This window comes from Pundamilia nyererei, unplaced genomic scaffold (genome assembly GCF_000239375.1).
Source record: "Pundamilia nyererei isolate P.nyererei 1_Seehausen unplaced genomic scaffold, PunNye1.0 scaffold00018, whole genome shotgun sequence".
NCBI classification, from domain to species: domain Eukaryota; kingdom Metazoa; phylum Chordata; class Actinopteri; order Cichliformes; family Cichlidae; genus Pundamilia; species Pundamilia nyererei.
The window spans coordinates 1,108,912-1,115,755 of record NW_005187419.1 but is presented as its reverse complement, the minus strand read 5'-3'; the positions used below and the strand labels follow the sequence as shown (position 1 = coordinate 1,115,755).

Below are 6,844 nucleotides of genomic sequence, written 5' to 3'. Positions count from 1 at the left end.
TATCTATCTATCTATCTATCTATCTATCTATCTATCTATCTATCTATCTATCTATCTATCTATCTATCTATCTATCTATCTATCTATCTATCATGTAAATGGCTAATAACACTGAAAAATAATTCTGTAATATAACAGTATCAGATGTAAAAAGGCAGAAATTGTTTTTTTTAGATCCAGTATGACTGTACTGTGCATGTGGGGTTTTACCTGTTCATTACTTTGAACACAGTTTTTGTCTTCCTTTCGTTTGTCTTCCCTCTGTGACTAATTTCATGATCCTGCCATTCTTCACCACAGAGGAAAACAAGCCCACCTGAGTGTCACATGGGATACTGCAGATTGAGGTGGTACAACAGCTCTTGTAAAAATGGCAAACACTATTCACAGCACAGGAAGTTTCAGTTTGAGCCTAACGGTTGTGGAGAGCCGTGGAACTGAAATGTGCCATGCTGTTGAACCATATGTTTCACAGCTTTGTCTACAAACCCTGCCTGGCCCCTTTGATTACACTTTACACATTGTTAACCATACAACCAGAGCATCGCTGCCTGAACATGCAGTTGGCAAAGCCTGGGTAACTTTTTCAGAACATGACGTCAGTGTGAAAAGAAAAAAAAATGCACAGCACATGAAACGTTTTGCAGTTTTTCTCTATCTTTCTCTTTGGAAATTGCACTATTTGGCATTAAAGCTGAGACATATAGACAGGGGACAGACATATTGCCAGTTTAATACCATAAGTAGGATCAGCAATAAAGGAAGGGGGAAAAGAACATTTTATGTTAAATTGCCATAGAAAGTATCAGAACATGCAAGAAGTCATAACTGCCAATGATATACTGTAAAAGTTTCAAATTGCTAAGAATTTTCTGAGATTATAGCAGAAAAAAATGACTTTTTAAAAACGCTTCTTGTTGTACAATTGTCTATGACGCTACTACTACTGTATTTACAGAAGGGAACAAATTATAGGAAAGAATACACTGTTTTAGTAGGGTGTTGTGTCACCATGTAAAGCAAAAAGGGCTCCGGTGCACCTTGGCACTGACTCTCTGACTCACTACAACTCTACTAGTGGAAGCAAACACCATTCTTTCAAAAAGCATCCCCTCATTTGGTCTTTTAATAATGTTAATGGGAGCACCGTCTGACGTGTCCATCCAAAATCTTCTGTGGGTGTATAGATGGGAACTAAATTCGTGAATGTGTCGACAATAATACATGATTCATTATTTATACTCATTAAACCACTCAGTAACCCCTTGAACTTTGTGAATAGGGCTATGAAAGAAATGTTTCATCTTACCATGCCAGCAGCATGCCCCCGACGTTATAATAAAGGCACTGGATCCTTTTACTGCAGAGGTCAAGGGTTCAGAGTTTTCCATAGATTTGTCACCTATCCCTATGTGTGCATTCAGGGTACAGTGCTAGCTGGTTTCACAGTCTTTCTCAGATGAATGAAATTGTTTTGTATCAGGATAACTTGGTAACAAAGACTTTTGGATGCCTAGTTCATGCTGTCTACAGTACAGAGCTGTGGAAAACTAATGCGCACTGCCATTTCCATTTAGAAAGGTTGGTCACATTTCCAAAACCACTGTCCCCCTAGGATATCTGTCTTTCTCTCAAATAGCAATTTATCGAACAGGGCAGCCTCGTCTTTTCTACTCCTCATCGCCATGAGAAGCTGTAATTCTCTCTCAGTATCCTCAGCACGATCTCTCTCTTTCTCTCTCCTCCAAAAAGAACCAAGCTAAGGCAACTTGCATACAAAATAGCTGACTCAATCATACAGCTGCATAATCAAGATAAGGGAGATGGGGACAGGAAAAGAGAGATATGAAGGCTAATGCGAGAGATAGCTTTAGCAACAGCAGCAAAACTAAGATGTTTTGAAACACTCCTAACTCCTGCCATAAAAAAATCTTCAAGAAGTAAGACACTTGTTCACACTGATGGTAAGGGTTAAGCTGGGTCTGATCATCTTAATGAAATTATTGGAATGAGAGCAAACATTGACAATCAATACATTGCCCGCAGTTTTGGTGGAATTTGACAGATTGTTTAAGCTTAATATCTTAAATGCTTCCCAGGCTCTAAATACCACTAGGACTGTAGCACCTTATTTAACCAGCAGAGGAATGATACAGCATTCCTACACCTACATGCACAGTGGAAAACCACAGAATCATATCTATAGCTTCTAATTTCTTTGGTCGTTGTGTGACCGCAGGCGTAGTTTATATTAAACCTGGCATTGTTTCTGCATTTTCAAACCATTATTCCGCAGACTACAGATGCTTATTTGTGCAAACCACTTCAGAGCTGGCTGAATTTATTTGAAAATTAGGTCTTTGCTGAATTAAAAAAGAGAGAAATCAATCCCTATGAAGCCTTGGGCAATTCAAATAAATAAACACGTCTAGAATGCAGTATATAGATTGCATTTCCCAGACAGATGGCAGAGACGCAGCAAAATCCTCAGCTAATCTGTGTGAGACTGAACAGGGCTACACTAAGGACCAGACTGTGTAATAACAACATAGTACTGTATGTTCAGGTCATGCAATGCACTAATCATTTAAGATTGGGCTTTTAAGTTGCCTTAACCATGTCATGACCTCCCTTAATAGTGGCTTGTGAATTGTACGTGTACATTACTGAGACTAGATGTCATTTGGTCACTTTTGTGTAGGGTGTGTTGGCCTGGAGATGTAGGAAGCAGAAGAGGTGCAGTCGAGAGCACATGTGTGTGTATGTGTGTGTGTGTATGTGTGTGTGTTTTCTATGCGCACTGTATGTGTTTGCTTAATGTGTTCATTTGACAAAGCAACAGCTAGCCCTCTCTACAGCAGGGTGTAAAGTCAAGTAACAGCAGTATCTTTGTGTAAAATAAAGTGGTTATGTAGAGTCGTGGAGGAACTGTCCGTGGTGCTGAAGCGACATCTCCAGCGGACAGTATTACTGGTGGTTTACAGTTGCAAAGTATCCACTTCACTTTGACTGGAGCTGTAGCAGACTGAATGCTTGCAGAGCAAATGCGCGCGTGGGTTGCGTTTTTTTTTTTTAGTTAATGAAGAAAATAACTTACAAAAGAGGAGAAGAAGAAGAGGAAGGAAAACAAGGAACTTAATGCAGCTGCCGTAATTCGTAACACGAATCGCAGCCCAGACCAAAAAGTGCCCCCATGTCCCGTTTCAGTGCCCGTCAATGTGCTAAGATCTTAAAGAAGCAAATGCAAAATGCACCGGCGGTAGCGTGCTGTTTTCCAAGTTAAACGGTGCATTTTGAAAGCTCTGTATTCACTTAGTAATATGAGTTATGTTATCTGCATGGCATGTGTACAACAGCTGAACAAAACTCAAATACTAAAACCACTGCTCCTTAATAGAAAACACAAGTGTCAAGTGCAATGCGAGCTCTGTAAAGTCTGCGAAATTAAAGTGCAAAATCGGGCAACAGTGTAACAGTGTAACAGCTTACCTGCTTAACGATCGCAGAGCAAGAGCCTCTTCCCGATACAAAGCTGTCTGCTTACTGTATCTCACCGCGAACACAAGACATATTCAAAGAGACGGGAGATGTTTCTGGCAGATAGTACAAAAATGAAAATAACAAAAGAAAAATCCAGATTTCTGTTTCGGTTTAAAGACGCGCAAAGCAGCAGCTGCCTGCGCCAAGGGTGAGTCTCAAAGATCCATTTAGCGGAGAGTGATTTAATTCAAGGCTGAGCTCCTCTCATTGCTCGCCTTTATGTATGCTGAAGAGACTCGGAGCCTGGCTTGGCTTTTTTTTCCCCCTCTCTCTTTTTTCTCTCTCTATTACACCGAGAGCTGACACCAGCGTTTAACCACAATAAAAGGAGCCGTGTAGGTAGGCAGAGTAGGTGTGTTATCAGTTGGGAAACTGCGGAGAATAACTGCGACAGGAGCGCGTGTTGATCCTCCAATCTAGCCGAGGTAAAGTTTAAATCTCATAATAAGATTGCCTGTCACCGCGAGGCTATAAATGGTGGCCGGTTCAACACGGATGCCTGGAGGGTTTTACGGCAACTCCTGCGGCTGAAGTGGAAACTGAAGTGAAGTAAAAACTGAATCGGTTCGACTTAATGAAGACAGTCGGGGGGGAAAGTGTCAGTTACGTCACCTGGGCTTTAGAGCTTGGGCAGTCCTATCTATGAGAAAACTTTTTTCCTCTGAGTATGGGCTGCACCAACGCGCTGGAAATGATTTTGAATTGCTCAATTTCACAGTCTGGTTAGGGGTATGTTTAATTTGGTACTGCTTGAAGGGAGACCATTTTCTTCCTCACATAAAGGTCCACTGCTCCAAACAGCAGGCGTGGGAGTTTAATAATCAAAGGAAGTTATTAGCATGACTATTTAATAATACTTGGTGAATATACTTTTAAAAATTTGCATCCGGGGAATACGGCTATGGGTGAGGCTATTGGGTAGGTATAATACACTCCCCCTGGTAACAACAAATAATATCCACCTTTGCCTGTTGTGTTTTCGGTCTCTATGTCCTCTGAAATTCATGGGATTACAGGCGTGGCCCATGTCAATAGTCAGGCACACTAATCCAAATGAAAACCATTGAGGAGCTCCCTTAGAGTAGTGAAAAATACCCCACTGGGATTGGTAGAAGGTCTGTGAATTTCAGAGTTTTAATAATAAGAAGGCAGCAGAAGGAGGAGCTAAGAAATCTATTGAAGTACCCCATACTTCAGTGAAGAAGTCAGGCCTCAGCTCCTGTGATAGCAAATCAATACATATCATTGATAGATTATTGAATATAAAAACCTTCACAACACAATCCAAACCATATGGATATGTGTCCACACAATATGATACAGGATGGCATTCACAAGAAATAACTGCAGAAAGAGCTGAAAGCGTAACATTTTCCTGCTTAGAAAAGCTACGGAAAAACATCATCTGTGCATCAAGGGTTAAACCCAGATTTTCTCTCCCTGTGTAAATGCAGTCCCAGATTTAATTTATGGAGAGTGCAGCCTGATGTCCTCTGTAATGACGTAGTCTGGGGGATGACCCGAGCAAGTCGGGAAGTGGCAGCCAGGATGCAGATGCTCTTCTCTGAGAGGGAGCAAGTGGTTGTGTTAGGACTTGGCACAGACGCTGCAATTCCTTGTCTCATTGCAGCAGTCACGTTGGAGCTGTGAAATGTGGAGATGGACAGCCTGGCCCAGGAAGTCAGAGCACTGCAGCTGCAGCTCTGAGAATGACAGACACACTGTATCATGCTCCCTAATATCTTCACAACCCTGAGGAGTGCCTGATATGTGACCCCATATAGACGCTGTAGCCTTTGAGCCTGTGCTGCCACTGCGCACCACGCTAAATTGAAAAATAAAGGTTTAAAGATATCAGGAACAGCAGCTGGCAGAATAAAGAAGAGCAGGATGAAGCCAAAGGTCTTATTCTTCTTTTGAGGAGGTAAAGTGAACGCTGCCAAATGCTAATGTTTCTGCTTCAATTCTGAAGCCTTACTTGCAAAGAAATTCTTAGGGTACATCAGAAATGCCTCAGTCAGTGGTTTTTATATGAAGTCTTTATGTTTTCTCTTTGTTGTGTTTATTTCAGCGACAACATGAAGACTCAAGTGCAGCAAATAGTGTGGGCTTGATGGGATGTCATAACCTTCCCAGTTGAATTTACCTAGAGGGCATGAATGCTTTCATGTCAACCTTGTATAAGCTTTGATTCCCAGTGGACGAATCTGTCTTTGTTCATCACACATTAATCATTTACAATGGATTGTAAGTATGTATTAGGTAGTCTGTTTCTCATTTCAAAGCCAAATGGCAACATGTCAGACCAGCATTGAATTTATTGACATAAAGGCTGCCAGAGTTTGAGTGTCTCCCTTTCTTATATGTTTCAGTAGAAATGCATACAGCGTGCAACAGACTTTAGATATAATCAAAACTGGCAATAGGTTTATTGAAAATATTGAGCTCTTTTTGTTGTAATACTTATGACTTGACTGCATTTTCAGGTTCACAGGTTTTTAGGCTGATAATGCACATTACTGTATATTCAGGTTGACTGGTTTTTCAAAACAAGGAAGCACAACAATGAATTATGCTCTGTATAACAGTCTATATATCCTCTGAGATACATTTTATTACATTATTTTACTACTGGCACTTATTCTGCTTCTGTTCTATCACTGTCCAGCTAATTAAACTGAATATTGCAATACACATTCTTTGATCAAATCATTGGGTATGCCTGTTATGCTACTTGTTAATTGGAATATCTAATCGGCCCAAACAACAGCAGCACCTCAAGTCATTCAGGCATGTAAACACAGTCGAGACGACATGCTTAAGTTCAAACTGAACATCATAATGGAGGAGGTAGGTGATCTCAGTGAATTTGAATGCTGCATGATTGTGACGTTGTTGACGCGAGTACTTGAAAATGCTGATTTCCTCGGACTTTCCTGTAAATCTCTAGGGTTTACAAAGAATAATTCAAAAAAACAGAAAATACCAAGTGAGAGGCAGGTCTCTGGGTGAAAATGCCTTGTTGGCATCAGAGGAGAATGGCCAGACTGCTTTGAGCTGCTAGAACACATCAGTAATTTATATAACCACTTGTTACAACCAAGGTATGCAGAAAAGCATGTTTAAACACACAACACGTCAAATTTTGAGGCAGATGGGCAACAGCAGCAGAAGAGCATATGGAGTGCCTCTTCTGGCAGTTCCGAAGAGGAAACAGAGGCTACAGTTTACCAAAACTGGAAAAAATGTTGCCTGGTGTCAAGAGTCTCAATTTCTGATGTGACAGGTGGCAGGGTCAGAATTT

The 6,844-nt window shown here is 40.9% G+C and overlaps 1 protein-coding gene across 1 annotated transcript in view; it reads right to left on the bottom strand.

The window, feature by feature from the left end:
* Positions 1–3,943, bottom strand: part of elfn1a (extracellular leucine-rich repeat and fibronectin type III domain containing 1a) — a 76,365-nt gene extending 72,422 nt beyond the window's left edge. Inside the window, exon 1 of the mRNA XM_005726027.1 lies at positions 3,490–3,943. The gene's annotated coding sequence lies outside the window, so the exon portion shown is untranslated. The remainder of the gene's footprint in view (positions 1–3,489) is intronic.
* Positions 3,944–6,844: the final 2,901 nt, after the last annotated feature.